The sequence below is a fragment of the Anabrus simplex genome, chromosome 3 (assembly GCF_040414725.1).
Source record: "Anabrus simplex isolate iqAnaSimp1 chromosome 3, ASM4041472v1, whole genome shotgun sequence".
NCBI lineage: Eukaryota > Metazoa > Arthropoda > Insecta > Orthoptera > Tettigoniidae > Anabrus > Anabrus simplex.
Window position 1 is genome coordinate 97989231 of NC_090267.1, and position 21600 is coordinate 98010830.

At 38.6% G+C, this 21600-nt stretch overlaps 1 protein-coding gene and 1 long non-coding RNA gene across 2 annotated transcripts in view; one reads left to right on the forward strand and one right to left on the reverse strand.

The window, feature by feature from the left end:
• Positions 1 to 21600, forward strand: part of LOC136866023 (ankyrin repeat and SAM domain-containing protein 1A) — an 878495-nt gene that overhangs the window by 589276 nt on the left and 267619 nt on the right. The window lies entirely within an intron of this gene.
• LOC137498884 (uncharacterized) overlaps positions 4211 to 21600 on the reverse strand; it is a 103954-nt gene continuing 86564 nt past the window's right edge. Inside the window, exon 3 of the long non-coding RNA XR_011017907.1 lies at positions 4211 to 4327. This is a non-coding gene — a long non-coding RNA (uncharacterized lncRNA). The remainder of the gene's footprint in view (positions 4328 to 21600) is intronic.

Sequence of the window (21600 nt, forward strand, 5' to 3'; positions counted from 1 at the left end):
CGTTTCCCTCCGTCGCCCCAGTCATTCATTCTTCCATCTCTCAAATGAATGGATTAAACTAACCACAAACTGATACACTATTAGGCAGAATACCACAGATTTTAAGAATCCCATTGCTTTCGGTGAATGTACAGGTTATAGGCTGTACATAAACCAAATTTGTATCACGGACTTTACATTCCTTTGGTAATAATGCAGTGGGATTTTTTTTATTTACTCTACTTTGGTTAGGGTAGGCCGTTGCTGTTAAGCGCTACATGTCGAATTATTCTCGTACGGCCTCACGCGATCCCGTAACCGACGAGTGTCAAGACTAACGTATTCAAATCGGTCTGATTATGAATTGAACCCCCTGTGGGTAGGGGCGGTAGAATAACACCCACGGAATGCCCTGCCTGTCGTAAGAGGCGACTAAAAGGGATCTCAGGGGCTCTGAACTTTGGAGCGTGGGTTGGCGACCACGGGGCCCTCAGCTGAGTCCCGGCATTGCTTTCACTTACTTGCGCCAGACTCCTCACATTCATCTGTCCTATGCGACCTCTCTTGGTCAGCTCTTGTTCTTTTCCGCCCCCGACGCTATTAAGTTTGCGAGGGCTAGGGAGTCTTTCATTTTCACGCCCTTATGGCCCTTGTCCTCCTTTGGTCGATATCTTCATTTTTCGAAGTGTCGGATCCCTTCCATTTTTTCCCTCTGATTGGTGTTATATAGAGGATGGTTGCCTAGTTGTACTTCCTCTTAAAACAATAATCACCACCACCACCACTATGGACTGAATCTTACATGGAAACAGGTAACGTATTGAGTACGGAAAGCGTATTCAAATCGATTTCAATCCCCATGGAAACGTGGTAATTATCACCTAAGTACTTACAGTGATCCACATGAGGTTCTATCACCCTAACAACACAATAATGCAACCTGAACCTGCAACCTGAATGTTATCCCATTTACCCTCACAACATTGTTGAGGTTTTTTGTAGTCCCTCACAATCCTGTAACATATCTCTAGGCATCGAATTTATATGCTGTATAAATCATCAATTTAAGCTCGCTACTATGCTACAAAAAGTGGTGAAATATGCACTTAAGTGTGCACTTATTTTCATCTTATTAAACACTTGTCTGAAATGAAAAAAAAACATGGCGAGTTGGCCGTGCGGTTAGGAGCGCGCAGCTGTGAGCTCGCATCCGGGAGATAGTGGGTTCGAACCTCACTGTCGGCAGCCCTGAAAATAGTTTTCCGTGGTTTCCCATTTTCACACCAGGCAAATGCTGGGGCTGTACCTTAAATGAAGGCCACGGCCGCTTCTTTCCCATTCCTAGGCCTTTCCTGTCCCGTCGTCGCCATAAGATCCATCTGTGTCGGTGCGACGTAAAGCAACTAGCAAAAAAAAAAAAAAAAAAAAAAAAATGAAATGAAATGCAATGCAATGAAAACGTAACATTCCTTTACTGGACTCACGCAATTCACACTCAGCAACAAACATTTGAATGAAAAACAAAATATCACACTAGTTACAGCTGCGGCTTTTCCCCTAGTACAAACAATCTTTGCATAGTTTGTGAGACATATCAATCTATCAGTGTTCACCGTTTAAACAACATTCACAGATCTCCTACATAAGACACAGTATGTTAATTAATACACGTGATAAATCAGTAAGATTGTAATAAAACTGCGTAAAAGTACAAACGTGAAGAAACATACTTAAATTCACAAATACGCATTTCTCTTTTATTTAGCTCTGCACACCCTACTTATCCCGTCCATAATCTGCTTTTGCAGTACACTACAACAATGCTATCCACGTTTTCTGGTATATATCTGTAGCGTTTGTCTGCTAAAACTAGCTTCAATGCGGAGGATGAACTCTGTACATCTACAGATGTGACAGGAAAGCATTTGATTTCGGAAGCGCGCGTAGTTGTTAAACATTCTGATAGATCAACATTATTAGTACCAGCCAAATATTTGTTTATAGTTGCCATGATGTCGCAGCCCGGATTTCGTTTAAAGACACGTGAGATTGTACCCGTAATATAGTGGGTTCGAACCCCATTGTCGGCAGCCCTCAAGATGGTTTTCCGTGGTTTCCCATTTGCACACCAGGCAAATGCTGGGGCTGTACCTTAATTAAGGCCACGGTCGCCTCCTTCCTACTCCTACGCCTTTCCTATCCCATCGTCGTCGCAAGACCTATCTGTCTCGGTGCGACGTAAAGCCAAATAAAAAAAATAGAAATTAACAATTCAACGAATTTAACCTTGAAATGTAGTTCCTTGTCGGTTTTGGAGGTCTATATATCGGCAAACAAAGTATGCATTTGCATACACATCTGATGTCTACTTATCACTCTAGATCCTGTCATTCAACACAAGAAAGACAGTTTGAACTTTGCTGTAAAGTTAATAATATTCAATACAGAATGGCATAACACGAGAAGAATTCTTAGATTTTTACTCTGCCAATGAGATGATATCGTTGGAAGTTAGTATCGCTAAGGCAAATTATGATGACTCCATCATAAAGGTCAGGTATTGTGTTGATGTTAAATATGATTAATAATCAGCTCATCAATATCGATTGAACGATGAATGAGAAGCGCTCTGACTAGGTTGTACTGACCGTGTGGTCCATTCACTTAAACAATCAAACATTCACATAGTTACAAACACACTGTTTACAGAAGTGAGTGGCCACATTGACCGTAAATAAGACGTCAGTTTGAAACCTTTTTATCTACCCAACCTCCTTCATCGAACGCCTGAAAAACAGTACTTACTGTACAGTCAGAACCTGCTGCACTTTCTACCACGCTTAATGATAATACCGAGCGAGTTGGCCGTGTGATCAGTGTCGCGCAGCTGTGAGCTTGCATTCGGAAGATAGTGGGTTGAAACCCACTGTCGGCAGCCCTGAAGATGGATTTTCGTGGTTTCCCATTTTCACACCAAGCAAATGCTCGGGATATGCCTTCATTAAGGCCACGGCGCTTCCTTCCCACTCCTAGCCCTTTCTATCCCTTCGCTTACATACGACCTATCACTGTCGGTGCAACGTAAAGCAAATTGTAAATAATAATAATAATAATAATAATAATAATAATAATAATAATAATAATAATAATAATAATAATAATAATAATAATAATAATAATAATAATAATAGCGTGCTTGGTTAGGTCAGTAGCTTGGCTTCTAGCCTCTCACCTGGAAGGTTTAGGTTTGAATCTCGGTCGATCCCGGGTTGAGATTTTCATCTCAAGTATCTCTTGGCGTCAGGAAGGGCATCCGGCATTCATAGTTTGTAATATTTCTTTTTAATAATGGTGACTTATGCATATATTTTGTGTTAGAGTGTGGGACAATTACTTGGCCAATGCTACATATATTAAGAATGTTAAAAAATGGATTGCACTGAAACGAGATGTAATACTACAGTTTATTACCTCAATTCCTTTGACCTAGTCTATAGCCTATACCTAAGTTTCAAAATAATCAATAAAACGTTGTTACACCTGAAAAATAACATACTATCTGGAATATTTGCCCTGTTTAGGCAAAATTTTAAGCTTTTCTTAATTAGAGCTATAGTAATGAACCCCTTAACTGTCGTGTAAACAAGGCTAAAATTACGAAAATAAATTTCAGTAACGTCACTCCTTGTTCCTGGGGGTTAACGGTGGTCAAGCTTTAGCTAACCACTCAATCCCATTTAGTGCCATTCTTCCCGGGGCCTTGGTGACCTGGTTGGAGATGGCTTTGCTTTACTTTGCTTTGCGCTGCTGTGTGTCTGAGACTCTTCTGGCCGAGCTCCATGGCTAAAAGGTTTAGCGTGCTGGCCTTTCGTCACAGGGGTCCCGCATTCGATTCGCCGGCGGGGTCGGGAATATTTTTAACCATCATTGGTCAATTCCGCTGGAACGGGGGCTGGGTGTATGTGTCGTCTTCATAATTTCATCCTCATCACGACGCGCAGGTCGCCTACGAGCGTCAAATCAAAAGACCTGCACCTGGCAAGCCTAATATGTCCTCGGACACTCCCGGCACCGAAAGTCACACGCCATTTCATTTCTACCCGAGGCACACCCGAAATAATCTCTAATATGTGTTATCTGTACACTGTTTCCAGAAACCAAGTCCATCCTACCGTGGCAGCAGGAAGTTCCATACACAGTGCGTATGGTAGATGAATACGGTACTCACGTTTCTCCAACCATCTAGGTCCTCAAGTCTCTGCATTCAATTCCGTTGTTTAATTCATGATTGTGATGCAGAAACACTCAGAATCTCTACCTCGAATACTGAGCTGGATAATCCCATTGCCTGAAAACAACAAAACAATTTATATTCTGCTGTTTTTAATTTAATAATAATAGTAATAATAATAAATCATAGGACTAAAATGCGAAAATTTAATTTGGATGAAAAAGAAATCACATTGAATCTATCTCAGATACAATCAGAAAACGGCGGTTACAATTTTATGGTCACTTATATAAAATGGATAATAACAGGCTCACAAAGAAAATTTTAAACTTAGGCTTGTCACTGAAAAATCACAATAATTGACTCAAAGAAATTAGTGAAGAGCTAAATGTCATTGGCATTAATGAGGAAACCGTTCAAGATAGAATAAAATTCAGAAGCTTAATTCACAAACACAATTTTTTTGTAAAGCCCACCCGACTAAATGCAGGATAGGCTGAACAAGGTAACAAGGAGCACAGCCAGAGGGTGAAGAGATATTGGGAAGAGAAGATTGTTCGTAACCTTTGAAGAAAGAAAGTGTGTCTCCAGTGTTGGAGAAAAAGCAAAGCTAAGAAAAGCAGACAGAAGTGTAAAATAATGCAATGGAGGAGACAAACACAATCCCTTTCGAGTGGGCCAATTCCCGAACTTAGTCTGTAGTCACGACTGAATTGAATCCTGTCGCTTAATTGGAGGAGTGTGTTAAATCGCTGTGAGCTCGCATCCGGGAGATAGTGGGTTCGAGCCCCACTATCGGCAGCTCTGAAGATGGTTTTCCGTGGTTTTCCATTTTTACACCAGACAAATGCTGGGGCTGTACCTTAATTAAGACCGCGGCCGCTTCCTTCCCATTCCTAGGTCTTTCCTATCCCATCGTCGCCATAAGACCTATCTGTGTCGGTGCGACGTAAAGCAAATTGTATTCTTTTTTTTAAAGATAATTCTCAGGTTTTCCTAGGATTTTAATTCTACTGATGGCTGCGATCGAATGCACTCGGCCTTGTGAGGCCAACTGAAGAGCTATCTTATGTGTAAGGAAGCGATGCGGGTCACGAAAGCCAGGCTATACGACTGAAGTTGTCATTCTGACCACGTAACACTACATCTGCAGGCCATCTGGCTGGCCAGCCGGTATTTTGGCAGGTGAATGAAAGCCCTCAATGGGCTATATGTACCTTAACTGGGCAACAGTAAAATATTATAGATACTGAACATTCGTTGTTGAAGGGACAACAAATACCATACGAGGTTAGATAGCGAGATATCCGCACCGAGCGAGTTGGCTGTGTAGTTCGGGCCACGTTACCATGAGCTACTCGGGAGTTCATGGATTCGAACCTCACCGTCGGCAGCCTTGAAGATGGTATCCCGTTGTCACACCAACCGAATGTTTGGCTGTTCCTTAATTAAGGCCACGGCCACTATCTTCCCTTTTCTCATTTGAGCGTCACCGAAAATGTTCGAGTGTTAATGCGACATTCCGACTCGTTGGCTGAATGGTCAGCGTTCTGGCCTTCGGTTCAGAGGGTCCCGGGTTCGATTCCCAGCCGGGTCGGGGATTTTAACCTTAATTGGTTAATTCCAATGGCCCGGGGGCTGGGTGTTTGTGCTGTCCCCAACATCCCTGCAACTCACACACCACACATAACACTATCCTCCACCACAATAACACGCAGTTACCTACAAATGGCAGATGCCGCCCACCCTCATCGGAGGGTCTGCCTTACAAGGGCTGCACTCGGCTAGAAATAGCCACACGAAATTATTATTATTAAACCATTAAACCAATAGGAATATATATAGTACCGGGCGAGTTGGCCGTGCGTTTAGGGGCGCGCTGCTGTGAGCTTGCATCCGGAAGATAGTGGGTTTGAACCCCGCTGTCCGCAGCCTTGAAGATGGATTTTCGTGGTGTCCCATTTTCACACCAGGCCCGTGTTGGGGATGTTCCTTAATTCAGGCCAAAGCCGCTTCCTTCCCATTCCTAGACCTTTCCTATCCCATCGTCGCCATAAGACCTATCTGTGACGGTGCGACGTAAAGCAAATATATATACATATGTTACTAGCTACTAACCCGTCGTTGACTGACGGGACAATCAGATAGCATGTAGGCCTACAAAGTTATCTAATTCCCCAGCAACTTTTCGCCAATAGTCAGACATGTTGTTTTACTCGGAACGCAGCAGTAATCCCATATATTGGAGACCGAGCTCGATAGCTGCAGTCGCTTAAGTGCGGCCAGTATCCAGTAATCGGGAGATCGTGGGTTCGAGCCCCACTGTCGGCAGCCCTGAAGATGGTTTCCGTGGTTTCCCATTTTCACACCAGGCAAATGGTGGGGCTGTACCTTAATTAAGGCCACGGCCGCTTCCTTCCACTTCCTAGGCCTTTCCTATCCCATCGTCGCCATAAGACATATCTGTGTCGGTGCGACGTAAAGCAAGTAGCAAATATATATATATATATATATATTGGAGATGAGTGGCAGCAGAAGTCACTTTACAAGAAACAATGATCAATGTAATGCTATATTGTTGATCAATTTTATGGGCTTTTGCATATGGTACCCCTTCGCATTTAGTTTTCTTCCAACTCTGTGATGTTAGGGCATCTAATGTAAAAGGAATCCTTCTCCCTTCATGTCACATTTTTGTCTTATTATTCGAGCGATCATTCCTTTATGCATTTTTATATTCTTTATGATCGTCTTCATAACTTTCTTTGTCGATATGGGCCGATGACCACGCAGTTTTACACCTTAAGACAGTCGTGTCAAAATCCATCGGCAGTTAACACACTTGTTAAATATTCCCATGTTATCAGTGCTCGGTGTTGATATGGACTAAGCAACAAAAGTCAAAATTCATTAATTCTGTTATCATAGTAAGGTATTTTTTTGCTATTTTGCTTTACGTCGCACCGACACAGACAGGTCTTATGGCGACGATGGGACAGGAAAGGCCTAGGAATGGGAAGGAAGTGGCCGTGACCGTAATTAAGGTACAGCCCCAGCATTTGCCTGTTGTGAAAATGGGAAATCACGGGAAAACCATCTTCAGGACTGCCGACAGTGGGGTTCGAACCCACTATCTCCCGGATGCGAGCTCACAGCTGCGCGCCCCTGACCGCACGGCCAACTCGCCCGGTATCATAGTAAGTACGATAAAACTGTATAAGAAATAAATGATCTGAAATTGCGTTCTCTATAAATTTTATAGTACTTTTCGACAGGACCAATGGCGTTGGTATTTAAAAATGAAATTTTGGGCGCCTTCCACTAAACTACCATTTAATCCAGCGTGAATAAAAGTATTTATAGCTTAGACTGTAGAGCCTTATTCACATACTTATATACCGATTTTCATTTAATTTTCACCCATTTTCTCGTGCTTCAGCGTTGATATGGACTTAGCAACAAAAATCGAAATCTCTGTTGTTATAGCCGGCACGGTAAAATGTATAATACATAAATAATCTAATTTAAAGGGAGTCCTTCTTCATTCATGACACAGTCTTGACTATTCTTCAAGCGATCATTCCTTTGTGGCTTTTTCTCATTTTTATGATCTTCATAAGTTTCCTTGTCGATATGGACCGATGACCACGTGGTTTTACACCTTAAGACAATAACTTTATCGATAGGACCACTAATAACATAGATATTTGAGAATTATATTTTAGGCCTTCCCCTAAACTACCATTTCGCGCAGCGTGAATAAAATTATTTATAGCCCTGATTGTAGTGGCTCATTCCCCGACTTTACGTACCGATTTTCGTTAAATGCTCTTGGGCCATTTTCTGGCGATGCGCCTACATCCATACAGACAGACGAACAGACATAGACATAGACAGATGACCGAAAATTAAAAAGTGCATTTCCTTGTTACTGTGAACTCGTTGGATACTGAAATACCAGTCTTTTTTAAATTCTGAGCAATGTACAGATATGCACAAATATTTATGACCATTATTGAACTCATCTCGTTACTCCGTGATTTTATTTATTTATTTATTTATTTACATGGTGGGGCTCAGGCTATGAAACATTCTATTATGCCAAACCATACAATTATGCACCTTCATAAACATAATATATTGAGCATTATAACTATTTAAAATTAAAAATAATTGTAATATAATTTAAAGTTAACGTAAAATGCAATTTAACTGAAATTTAAAGTATCATAGGTAGAATTTTAACATTTTAAAATGAATTTATAGTGTTTATTATTATTAAAACTATATCTCGAAAAATTTAAACTATAATGTTACTAACCTTACATTTGCATTTTATTAATTTAATAATAATCTAACATTCGAGGGTGCTTCTTAGAGTAAATTAAGCTTAATTGGCCTCCCCGTTCCACTTCTCGTGAGACCTTTCTTTGTACTTACTTGTACCGCATTGGCGTTTAATGTTCGCGACCACCACATTTCTTAACCCACGTAATATTGGACGGCTCCTGTGATATTTAAATGTTAGTAGGTCGAAGTCTAAAGCTTGGTTAGTCGACTTCTCGTGGCAGTCTGCACGGAGGACTGTCTGTTGTTCCAGTGTGCTCACGAGCGTGTGTTACCTTGTGCTGTTTTCGCGAGCGGTTGTGCTTTCACACTGGTCGCACATTGCGTCCACGTATTTCATTTGGTGGTTTGTGCCTATATTCCCTTACGCTGAGTTCCATAAGCGATTGTTACACAGCACCACTATCCTACGTAGTCCGTTCAGAGTTACTTTCCAGGTTTATAATTTCTTGATCCTTTTTCTCAGAAGTTCTCAAGTCTACATAGTTTATTTTCAAAGCTGGTCGTTTGATTGAGTTTTGTTAGAAAGTTAGGGAGAGCAACAAAATAATTATCAGTATTAATACACTTTTTACTATTAATCCGTATTGGCTAGTAACATTCATCAAACCTTTGAAACAGAGCTAAGGTATGCTCCGCACGTCAATATAATTAATATACAATGGTATATTATTGCTAAGATTCGGAAGGGGCCGATGACCTCGATGTTAGGCCCCTTTAAACAACAAGCGTCAGCGTAAAGATTCGGAAGTTAATGACCTAAAGATGTGCAAGCAAATATGCCCTAAAAACTAGCTAAATATGACCTTTAAAAAATAAAATGTGACATGGAATTTAGTGATAGGTAGCAAATATGAGAGTATTACTAACATTAAAAGCCTTAAGTACCAAAAAGTGATTAGTGATAATACAGCAGACAGATTAAATCACTAAAACTGACAGAGCTGCAGTACGTTAAAACATTAAATATGCATTCAAATCAAATCGATTCCTGTCCCTTCCTTAACTTCAGATGCTTTTCAGAAGAGAGTTGTTCCGTCAGTAGGCCTACTGAAGATTTCTTCACCAAATTTTCACATAATTTTACATCTTCAGTGCACTTTACTTCAGGTATGGCAGGATTCGTTGTAGTACTAGAAGTGTGATCAATGTGTTGAAATTCGTTGGTGGTGACAGGGGAAGACTGGACCCATCAAGGACGACGAACTGGGAGGGAGGAAACATGGAATTTGCTTGTTTGCTAATTGCTTATCAGCTAAATACTGCATGTCTGCCGAAGTGACATCCTCCTCAATGAGACGTCCGCTCAGCAGCTCTTTCTCGGAATCAGGTCTTCTAAAGTTGCTACCCGTCAGTTCCGGCAAAAGAAAAAAGTACGTCTACTACAGTATTTAAAAGTCCTATGTTTGAAACTTGATGCAGTTAACATGTACCTTGTTAAATGTGACGCCTCAATTTAAGCAAAAATATTCAAAATATAACCAAATATGATCCTATATAATTAAAATGAGCAAAATATGACCGAAACAATGAAAACGGCCGAAATATGCATTTACACTTATTTTTCAGTCTTTTGGTAAAATAAGCTCAGGAAAGAAATATGACTTTTCCTTAACACCATAATGATTACATCGTACATGTTTCGAGAACAGAACGTATTTTCTTATTCAGCGACTAATAAAATCTCAAAATTCCTTGGGAGAACATAAATCAACAATACATAATAACGTCACGTTAAAATAAAATGTCTATATAAAAATCTGCATTAAAATTCCAAACAGTTCTGTTTTTGGTGCGCCGGGCTGAGTGGCTCAGACGGTTAAGGCGCTGGCCTTCTGACCCCAACTTGGCAAGTTCTATCCTGGCTCAGTCCGATGGTATTTGAAGGTGCTCATGTCGGTAGATTTGCTGGCACGTAAAAGAACTCCTGCGGGACTAAATTCCGGCACCTCGGCGTCTCCGAAAACCGTAAAAGAGTAGTTAGTGGGACGTAAAACAAATAACATTATTATTATTATTATGATTATGATTATGATTATTATTATTATTATTATTATTATTATTATTATTATTATTATTATTATTATTATTATTATTATGTTTTTGGTGCAGTCTAAAACATATTTCCTGATCTTCTTCTGAGAGAATAATTTTTCTTGCTAATATTCTAAAACTTGTTCATTACAGTTTCAAGCACTAAGCACCCTATTCCTGGTACAGAATTCATAAACATAAACACTTTTAACTTTTGATTAAAATAACAGTTTTTAGTTATGTTTTAAACAGCATTTCAGACACCAGCTCTTAATATCTAAATATATAAAATAACATGTCCTGAATAACTGACTGTGTGACTGACTAACTCATTGATTCATCATCGCAGAGCCAAAACTGTTGGACACAAAGAAATGAAATTTTGGGGATACATTTTTATTACAGTGTAGGTGCACACTAAGGAAGGATTGTTCTATATTCCATCGTTAAGGGGGTGAAGAGAAGGGTGAATTTTGGATCTAAAAAAAATTAACAGTTTATATTTGGAATCTCTTTTAAAAATAAAGAAACACGTTTTTTTTGTTTTCGGAAAATACACTTAACGGGGGTAAAAACAAAGTGAAAACGGAGTTTAATTCTTTCGATGAGGATATTTATATCTAAAAAACTGGATATGATACAGACGAGGAAATTGGCATTTTAAGATAGTACTGTTTCTCACACAGGCAGTTCTATGTCGCATGTTCCAGCTATGCCAGTAACCTGCTCATCTTAGCCCCAAATTGGATACCACAAACGTGGTTTACAAAGATATTGAGGTAAATGAAACGGAATTTTTCGGCGTGTTTTTATACTTTATGAATTTTTAGATAATGTCTTGGTGAAGTACCGAGGAAAGATTACTGTTATCAAATTACGAAATCGACGCGAGTGAAGCTGCGGATAACAGCTAGTAATCTTATAAAATAAGTACTATTCAAGAAATGAAGTGCTTAGTGATTGGAACAGTAACGATCAACATTTAGGGTATTAGCATGAACAGTTTTTCTCTCAAGAAGATCAGGAAATGTGTTTTAGGCTGCAAAAAGAAACAGAACTGGGTGGCATTTTAATGTAAATTTTTATGTAGACATTTTATTTTAATGTGGATGTTTTTTGACGTTATTATGTATTGTTGATTTAGTTCTCCTTAGGGATTTTGAGATGTTATGAGTCGCTGAAGAATAAAATACATGTACGATGTTAGTATGTGGCAAATAAGTAATAATATACTACTGCATTGATAGGTGGACCACACCTTAGTCCTGAGTCATAGTTTTGATGAAAATAATTATCAGTACTTTCAATCTAATTCAAATATTCTATTCAAATATTCTGTTCAGATATTTCTATTGAAAGAGACCTGTAGTTCAGTATTTTTGTTTAGATCTGCATTGTTGTCCATTGAATTATTTTTTAAACTCCCAACATTATACCTAAAATAAAACATTTTCTGTAAAAGGGACCTTTGAAACATAGCTACTGACTTGACTGTGTGTAAATGTCATCATCTGTGAAGGCATATAATGGATCTTCACAATTTCGTGAAATTAAATTAGGAAATGAAGATTATACGTTTGCGTGATAATATCGTGATCACAGTCATGACATCTCAAGTTTTTCGTGGAATCCGAACCTCAGGGATGAGACTTTCTTTTCGAAAGTTCCATCTACACTGTCCGGGACTAGAACCATGGTCATTTTAATGAGAAACCTCTAACGATATCACTCGGTTATCGCACAAAAAATTATATGATAGTAATTTTTAGCTCAAATTTACGAAACAAAAGTGACTCAATATATTTTTAAAACATTTTAGTGAAGAATTGAAAAAAAATAGATGTTTACGCTACTCTTCAAAGGAGAGAGTGTGCTTGGTATGTCGTGTTCGATCCTGCATCAGTACGGTAGTATTTGAATGTACTCAGATATCCCTTCCTCGTGGCGGTAGGTTTAGTGGCACGTAAAATAATTCCATCTTGACAAAATTCCGGCAACTCAGAATTTCTGAAGACCGTTACATTAGTTAATGGGATTTAAAACCAGTAATATTATTAATTATGCTGTTGAATATTTTAAAAGATTTCGTTGGACACAAGGAGAGCTGTACGTACGGGATTCGAGAGAGCATTCGCAAAACAGTTTCCCATCAAAACAGAAGAATCATTGAAATTTATTCTGTTTCCTAAGACTTACTGTTTCAGTTATTTTCACTTGGATAAATGTTTTACGAATAACTTGGTCTTAATGGCAGGCTGTATTGAAAACTTTCAATTAAAACATATAAAGAAAGGCAGATAGATAGATAGATAGATACATTGATAATGTCAAAGTTACACTTTAACCAGTAACACAATTAGATAGACACATAACTACAAATCCTAAACAGTATCCTATCCTAACCTATGTAGAACTATAGTTAACAGTAACTACTTGTAGATTAAAAGTTTGAACAGTCAAGGAGAAAGAGTCCAAAGAAAGGCAGATAGACAAATAGATAGGTAGGTAGATACAAAGATCTCACCTGAGGCACTCGGTTATCATGCCCACTTGAAGTGATATCGATTGGTCAGAAACTTTCCGTATTCTTCTAATATCGTAGTGTAGTAACTGAAGTCGATTTGTTTTTGTATTAAGACAATTTAATCAGAAATTAAGTTCACAGGAGGTGACTAACATTTTTTTTTCATCAGTTGAGAAACAACAGTATTAAACAATACAGCCTTCTAAGAATCCAATGTTTCGCCCTAGTGTGCTCGTCAGTTGGGATGACATACCTCCACTAGCCGCTCGTTTATAATTTACTGTTGTATTGCCTGATCAAGCCCATCTTTCAAACTTATGTCGTGGATGATCTGCAACAGTATATGATGGCGCGCTATTTGCGAGTTTCGGCTTGAAGGAATTCAGAGGTCATTGCTACAGTGCTGGGTAACGATTTTCAGTCTTTCTCTGGAAAGTTCTGTCCACACAATCTGCAGTCTATACAGGGTGTATCATAATTAATAACGCAAATTGAAACAAATGTAACGAGCCGTTTGCGAGATAATTTAGAATTTGTGGTTATCAGCCACCACTGACTTGACCGTGTGTAAACGTCATCATAGTTAGGAAAAAGTACCAATACAACATTAAGAAAAGTTTCTAGATACTTTGGTAGAAGTGCACTTGTTTTTAATGAACGAGAAAGCAGTTTTACTTAGTACGTTACAGTTACATGTTAAAATGACTGTACAGTGAACTTGCTCGAAATTAAAGGAAGTGTTCGAAGTGTCGTCCTTGTACCCGGATTCAGGCACTACTGGAAGATGATGTCGATGGAATCGAAGGTAATTCCGTCCACTGAGTTCGTTTGGTAAAATGCACGGACCAATAAGACGATCACCTAGTACCCGTCACCACACATTCAGTGAGAAAAATCGCTGATGTGGTGACTCATGCACAGCGTGTGGGTAGTGAAGAATCCTTACTTAGATCGTTTAAGCAGCAAAGAATAAATAATGTGGCGATTTCTTCAAGTCAAAAACCAATGAAACTCCTCGCAGCCCCACTCCACAAATACTGCACTGTACTTACGTTTTTTGTAGTTTTAATATTGTGTTAATTAACCATATAAGTTTGCATCCTAAAACTTAGATATTACATTTTTAGCAACACAAAACACAACCAGTTTGTGCGACTATCGTAGGGCCTATATAACGACCGTTGATTGGCAGTCCCTTCGGAGTCGTTGTAACTAATTTCGGCTGTATTTTCTTCTCGCTCTTGTTAACCAGCAATAGGTATTTCAGATATTTGCACATGTCACATCCACTTTAGTGTCAAATATCCTGACCTACTTAAGTGCATAGCAGGTGCATATCTAGTTTCTTATGTAATTTCTCACAAATATTCTAACACAATTCCAAAGTCTAAGTGAGGTTGGCTCAGTGGTATGGGCCGCGTAGCTATAAGCTTGTATTCGCGAGGTTGTAGGTTCTAACCTCACCCCCCCTCTCCCCACCTTGAATATGGTTTTCCGTGGTTTCCCATTTTAAAGCCAGTTAAATGCTGTGTTATGCATCATTCTACCAGGCACCAAAACTGATTGTTATATCAATGCTCCATCTGGTTGCAAAAGGTGTCACCTTTATATAGATTATTGTCCTTGTCATGGTTTCGCGGAAAATGAATTCTGACTAAACTCCAACCCCTCAATTATTAAATTAAAGTTTTGCATCAAGAGAATAACCACCATTTCTGAGTATGAATTGCGCTGTTTCGTATTGTGTGCTGTTACTTTGCAGAATATGGTGTTGGAACATTTTGTATGGACAATTTATGCTGTCATCTTAATGTTCAAAAGTTTCAGTTCTATTTAGCTGCAAAGAGGTTCGTAGACGAATATGATGAATATATCGCACAATGTGGTATTTGACGGGATATAATGCTGTACTTAAATGAGCAGGAAGTATTATGGGACCTTTATGTTTTATTATATATATATATACGATATGTTTAAAAAAGTGGAATCAGATGATGCAGATGATGTTATTCTGTACAGAGTAATAAATAAGTTACAAGATTGTGAACAACGGCAAAAGTCTTCTGAGTTTTAATTACTGCGTTGATGGGGTGAAAGTTCCTTTTGGGGATCATTGTAATTACCTAGTTGTTAATATAAGGAATGATCTTAATTGGGGTAATAGCATAAATATGATTGTAAATAAAGGGTACGGATCCCTGCACATAGTTATGAGGGTATTTAGGGGTTGTAGTAAAGATGTAAAGGAGAGGGCATAAAAGTCTCTGGTAAGACCCTAACTAGAGTATGGTTCCAGTGTATGGGACCCTCGCCAGGAATACATGATTCAAGAACTGGAAAAAAATCCAAAGAAAAGCAGCTCGATTTATTCTGGGTGATTTGCGACAAAAGGAGACGAGCTGCTCGACTAAGTGGCATGTTCCGAGCTGTCAGTGGAGAGATGATGTGGAATGACATTAGTAGACGAATACGTTTGAGTGGTGTATTTAAAAGTAGGGAAGATCACATTATGAAGACAAAGTTGGAATTCAAGAGGACAAGTTGGGGCAAATATTCGTTTATAAGAAGGGGAGTTAGGGATTGGAATAATTTACCGTGGAGATGTTCAATAAATGTCCAATTTCTTTGCAATCATTTAAGAAAAGGCTAGGAAAACAACAGATAGGGAATCTGCCACCTGGGCGACTGCCCTAAATGCAAATCGGACTGACGGACTGATTGACTGATTAATTGATATAAGGTACCTTAATTCTACACCGCACTCAATTGTTTAAATTCAAATTGAATCGCAAAATGAAAATATTGTCTGTTACTCAAGTGATGCAAAGCAAAAATCTAAAGAACCGCAATAAAGCATCAAATTACCAAGCGCAATTATCTCAAATTCCAACTATATATTTAAAATATATTTCGATATATTAATAATAAGAATCTTTTATCTTCATTTTGGTATGCAGTAGAGTCTCGCTCAACCGACCTTCGCTTATCCGACACTCCGTGTTATCCGACACTGGTAGTCTTAATTTGAACTTTAGGTGGATGCAATTCTGCGACACGGGGTGTGGAGGGTGCGACTGTGGGACAAGCCCTGGCAGTCATGCGGTAGGATTGTTCAATGTAGTATTGGTTGGGTGCGGATGTTATAGTTTTCATATCCTCTGTGAGTATGGCGAGTAAACGTAAGAAAGTGATTGTTTCTGTGGAAGACAAGTAGAGTGGGTTAAAGAGACTGGACAAAGGGGAAACGCTTCAAAAAATGGCTTCAGATTATGGTGGTGGACGTGTTACAGTGGGAGACTGGAAACATACGAGGGAATGAATTGAAAAGTGGTGCTCTACCAGAGCAACAAGTGATGCACTGAAAATTAGAAAAAAACAATGAAAAATGTGAGTACGAAAAAGTAAGTGAAGCACTTTCTTTGGTTCACTAAAAACCAGGAAAAGGGCTTGTCAATATCTGGCCCCATTCTGCAAGAAATGGCGGTGTATATCCAGAAGGAGTTTAATAAAGGGTACCCTAATTTTACTGCCAGTGTCGGGTGGCTTGATTGGTGGAAAAAACGGTACGGCATTGGGGACCTTAATATCTGTGGAGAAAAACTGTCAGCTAAATCCGATGAGATTGTGAAATTTAAAAGACTATTTCAAGAAATAATTCTTGCTGAAGGATTATCCGGTGATCAGATTTTTAATTGTGATGAGACTGGGCTGAATTTCAAGATGCTGACATCAAAACTCTTGCAGCCCAAGCCAAGACGTCTGCACATAGCTACAGGCGTAGTAAGAAAAGAGTAGGGGAGAGTGTTGTACCTTGGAACAGTTTTGACATTTAATTTTTTAATTTTCTTTTGGTTGTATTTCATGAATCCTACTTATTATTCTCCATTAATATAGGTCTTTCCACCTATTTTAATGCAGTTTGCACTGTGCTCAGTGTCAGAGTTAAGTTCTTAAAAAACATTTTGTTGAACTCTGCAACATGTTCCAAGGTACAACATAGTCATGTACCTTGGAACTACTTTAACCGTTATGACAGAATTACGGAATATTACAAAAATATTATATTTGTACAAGAAATTATTATGTTATTCATCTGTACATACATACGTAATATTACAGGTCACTGGACACAGTATTATTCTCTCATTACAAGTTAATAAAAATGACTCTTCACAATTTGATGAAAATGACTATTAATAAGAAAATAAAAAGAATCAGATTAAACTAGTTCTGTTATCAGTTTCGCTTCATATTATAGCAACAGCACAATCAAACACAGGTTTGTTTCAGTGAACGTTGTACCTGGAAGTTATGAAATCTATTTCAAAGTGAATCTGTTTCTTTTGTTGCTGGGTGCCACCAGAGACATTTGGCTGAGGCAATTTCATTATGACATCAAAGATGAAGTTTTCAGTGTTACCCTGTCTCTTTAAAAACTGAATTTTATACTCGGAACAACATTTCTCATATTCATGTGTTTTACCAACATAATGTAAGAGAGACTTTTTTGTTTGAAACTGAATCGGAACAAATTCTCCTGGAAGACATGGATGATCAAAGTGTAGGCTTAATGCAAAGTCATCCTCTTGCTGCTCTTCCAGCAGATCAGCTGCATAATCTGCTTCATAACCACTAGACACAAAATCAGGTTCCTCTGAATTGAGAATATTCCTTTCAGTCCTTTTCTTTGAAGTCGAAGTTTTAGATTCATTATTTTATTTCATAGTGGACAAGTTAGGTTGGCGATCATATTTGTCAAGAGTAGCTGTTAGGATTGTTGACTTTCCTTTCCTTCTTCCCCTGGTGCTCCCTGGTTTCCTCTCTTCAGCTGTGGGGAAGGGCCTAAAAATTTGATGTGATATGAGAGGACGTCTGTTTTGATCAAGAGAAGATCAAGATCTGTAGAGTGCTTCAGATTTTTGGGTCTAGATCTATTAATATTGAGTTGGATTCAGGTGAATACAGAATAAGAAAAAGATACTGTTTCAAAATAGCATCTAAAAGAACACAGTGTACCTTGTAATGTACCTTGGAACATGTTCCAAGGTACAATAGGTGTGCGTGTTCCAAGGTACATGATGTAACCATTTCAGAAAAAAACATGAATTTCTTTTTATAGGTTAGGTAGAACAATAATGTAACCTGTCTAGAAGTTAGTCCATTTACATACTAACGTAGTGTAAATATTGAAGGAATCTCTTTTACATGTGAGAACTACTAACATGCCAATTTGAAATCACTTTAAAAATACTTTCAAGTACCAAAATGCTTTACACTTAAATAACTTGGAACTGAAACCACAATGGATGCCACCAGAAAAACTGTGCTGCCCAGGGTGGCAAAGTAATGAACTCAACTCAACTGATCTAAAGAATGTTTACTAACATCAAAGATAATGCAACTGTTCCAATGTACAAACGTTCCAAGGTACAACACTCTCCCCTACTGCATCTACTATACAATTGAATTAATAAGTCAATAAATAGAGTCCCGTAAAACATAGTACATAATACAGTATAGCCTTCCTGTTTGTTTTAGTTCATTTTCAAAGTTATTCCGTATAATCCGACATTTTCGGTGATCCGACGTACTCCAGGTCCCGTTTAAGTCGGATAATCGAGACTCTACTGTATAATGTTTTACATTTTAGAGGAAGGCTGAATTACTGTAATACAAGGGATTTTGCATTTGTTTAAATATCTCAAAATCTATTTTATGCTCTTGGTCAGGTGATGTATAAAATCATCCAATTAAGATTATGGTAGCTTCCCTCCCAGTCCTATCCCTCTGCTATCCCGATGTTGCTTAAAATCTGAGTTACAGCGATGTAAGCCGGCGAGCAAAGAGCATGTGGTAGGTAAATGCATACAGATATTGGTGAATTTGGTAATAAGACTGTGTTTATAGTCTTTTGTACAAAGTGACTTTCTTTTTCCGGACAGTTTTCAGAAAAGGGTCCAGAACTATAATTTATGTTAACAGGTGGACATACAGTATGCTACCATTGTATACAGTTCAGTTGAGTGCTCATATTACCGATACACTAAGGTAATCATTAGCTGTAGTGACGCCACTAATGAAGCTGTTAAGTGAAGCTCTAAGGCTTAGTTAATACCATCTTGTCGATGATCCCAAGCTCACAAGCGCAGAACGTAGTGAGATTGGAAGTGCAGGGGCGTGGTGTGTTTAGTGCTTGGTTGGTAGCGCGCGTCAAGAGCGCTAGCTAGAATGCTCCAGCTATACCAAAACGTCTGAAGTTCAGACAATAATAATAATAATAATAATAATAATAATAATAATAATAATAATAATAATAATAATAATAATAATAAACCTCTCACGACCACGACTTTTGTACTTTTTTATTAGCGAAGTTTATCTCATTCGCTATGGTGCCGTAGGTACACAGCTATATCTATCGGCATGATGTCGAAATATGTACATCGTGACTTCTGTTGCCTTCTACAGGTAATGTACAGTATATGGAGAAAACGGGAACGTTCGAGAGTTAAACTGGTATCAGATATGGGCTACAAGAATAATGCAATGAAGACCATCATACTTGAACTACTTAGTAAAAAATGCTTACAGTGTAATGAATGAATCTTTTTTTCATCTATCTCCCTCGATTAGCACGGAATACAGTAGCCCGTCTGGTGCCTTCAGTCGTTAACGAGTCGATTTTTTATGGTTTTACACTATGGTTAGCCAGTTCGAGTCCCGTTTATTGAACATATTTTTACCATCAGAATGTTGGCCGGCACTGTAGGGGAGATCGTGGTATACAATTTCTAATCACCAGAATACGTGCCAAAAGTCTGGATTAAATTCGAAACCTCTCCGCAGTGCTCATATGGAGTGAGGACATGTGACGCTGTTAATGGTGATTCGTTTTGGAGAGTTGTATGTAGCGAGAATTGCCTCAGTGTATTCACCATGCGAGGCAATAGATAAGGATGAAGTAGCGAAATTTTATGAAGCACTGACTGACGTCGTAGTCAGGATCAACTGCAAGGATATGATAGTGCTAATGAGCGATTCCACTGCGAACTGAAAATAGAACTGAAGGACATCAGAAGGTCATGGGTAAATGTATAGAAGATATCGAAATTTACCGGGCATCTATGCTAGCATAGTTAGTTAGTTATTTCGAAAATTACCAAATGATTTGACATTTTCTTGTTTAGTATCACTGGAAAGAGCAATTTCAACAGAATTGAACTATGCTATCGTAACTCTTCTGGGACTTCAAATTCACAAATTAAACCGAATTGAATCGTACGACTTACATAAGTACACGCGCCGGTTGGTACGGAGTGGTACGGAATGGTAAATGTCAGTAATTAGGTAGTATTAGTTGCTTTCCATACCTGGACATAATCCTTACATCCAACTATTTTAGCATACTGCTGACTAAATACTCCTGCCTTCCGTAAACCCTCACATAAACACTCACCTTGTTCATTAATTATTACTAGAAAGTCCTTCCTAGTACCTGTTTCTGTCTTAAGTTCCTATACACACCCTTCAGTTTTTATTATTTTTTACTAAAATTCATATGACAGACAATTGTACTTTCCATCAATTTATCTTTGGCTGACTTTTTTGCTAAATTCAATTTCCTGGTAAGTTCATCCAATCCCTCCCTACTTCGAGAAACATTCTAAACTACTGCTTTCTAATATTCACCTCCTTCCCTAATCTCTGGCTATAATTAGCCATCTGTGCCACTAGGCAACTAAATAAGTTAGTTTACAATCTCGCCAATGACCATGGGTAGCACTATAATCGCCTTTATATTCGCAAGAAACATTTTGTCCTTTACAATGTAATTTCTTATTATGGACCACTTGTACATAAAATATTGTATACCGAGCTCGATAGCTGCAGTCGCTTAAGTGCGGCCAGTATCCAGTATTCGGGAGATAGTAGGTTCGAACCCCACTGTCGGCAGCCCTGAAAATGGTTTTCCGTGGTTTCCCATTTTCACACCAGGCAAATGCTGGGGCTGTACCTTAATTAAGGCCACGGCCGCTTCCTTCCCACTCCTAGCGCTTTCCTGTCCCATCGGCTCCATAAGACGGTGCGACGTAAAGCAGCTAGCAATATATATATATTGAATTGACTGCTGTATCTAATGTGTCAAAAACAGTCTTATGTGGTCACATCCTACGTCTTGTCTGACCTTTACCTTCATAGCAAATCATCCCACAGGCATATAATTTCGATGTGCGTTTAGACTGCAAGATAAGTTAACAAGTGGACGCTAGACAGAAGCTGAACCAGGCAGAATCACTTGTCGCGGCGAAGAATATTTTTTTTCCATATCCAATCCGTTGTTAAAACTATGTGTTTCGTTTTAGTTTAGTTTAGTTTTGCCTTTAGAATGAGTAGAAGCAGAACAGCTTGTATTCAATAAACCACTTATAGACGTATCTGCAATATGTTGTATTCAGTGTTCCTTTCCTTTAGTCTCATATTTTAC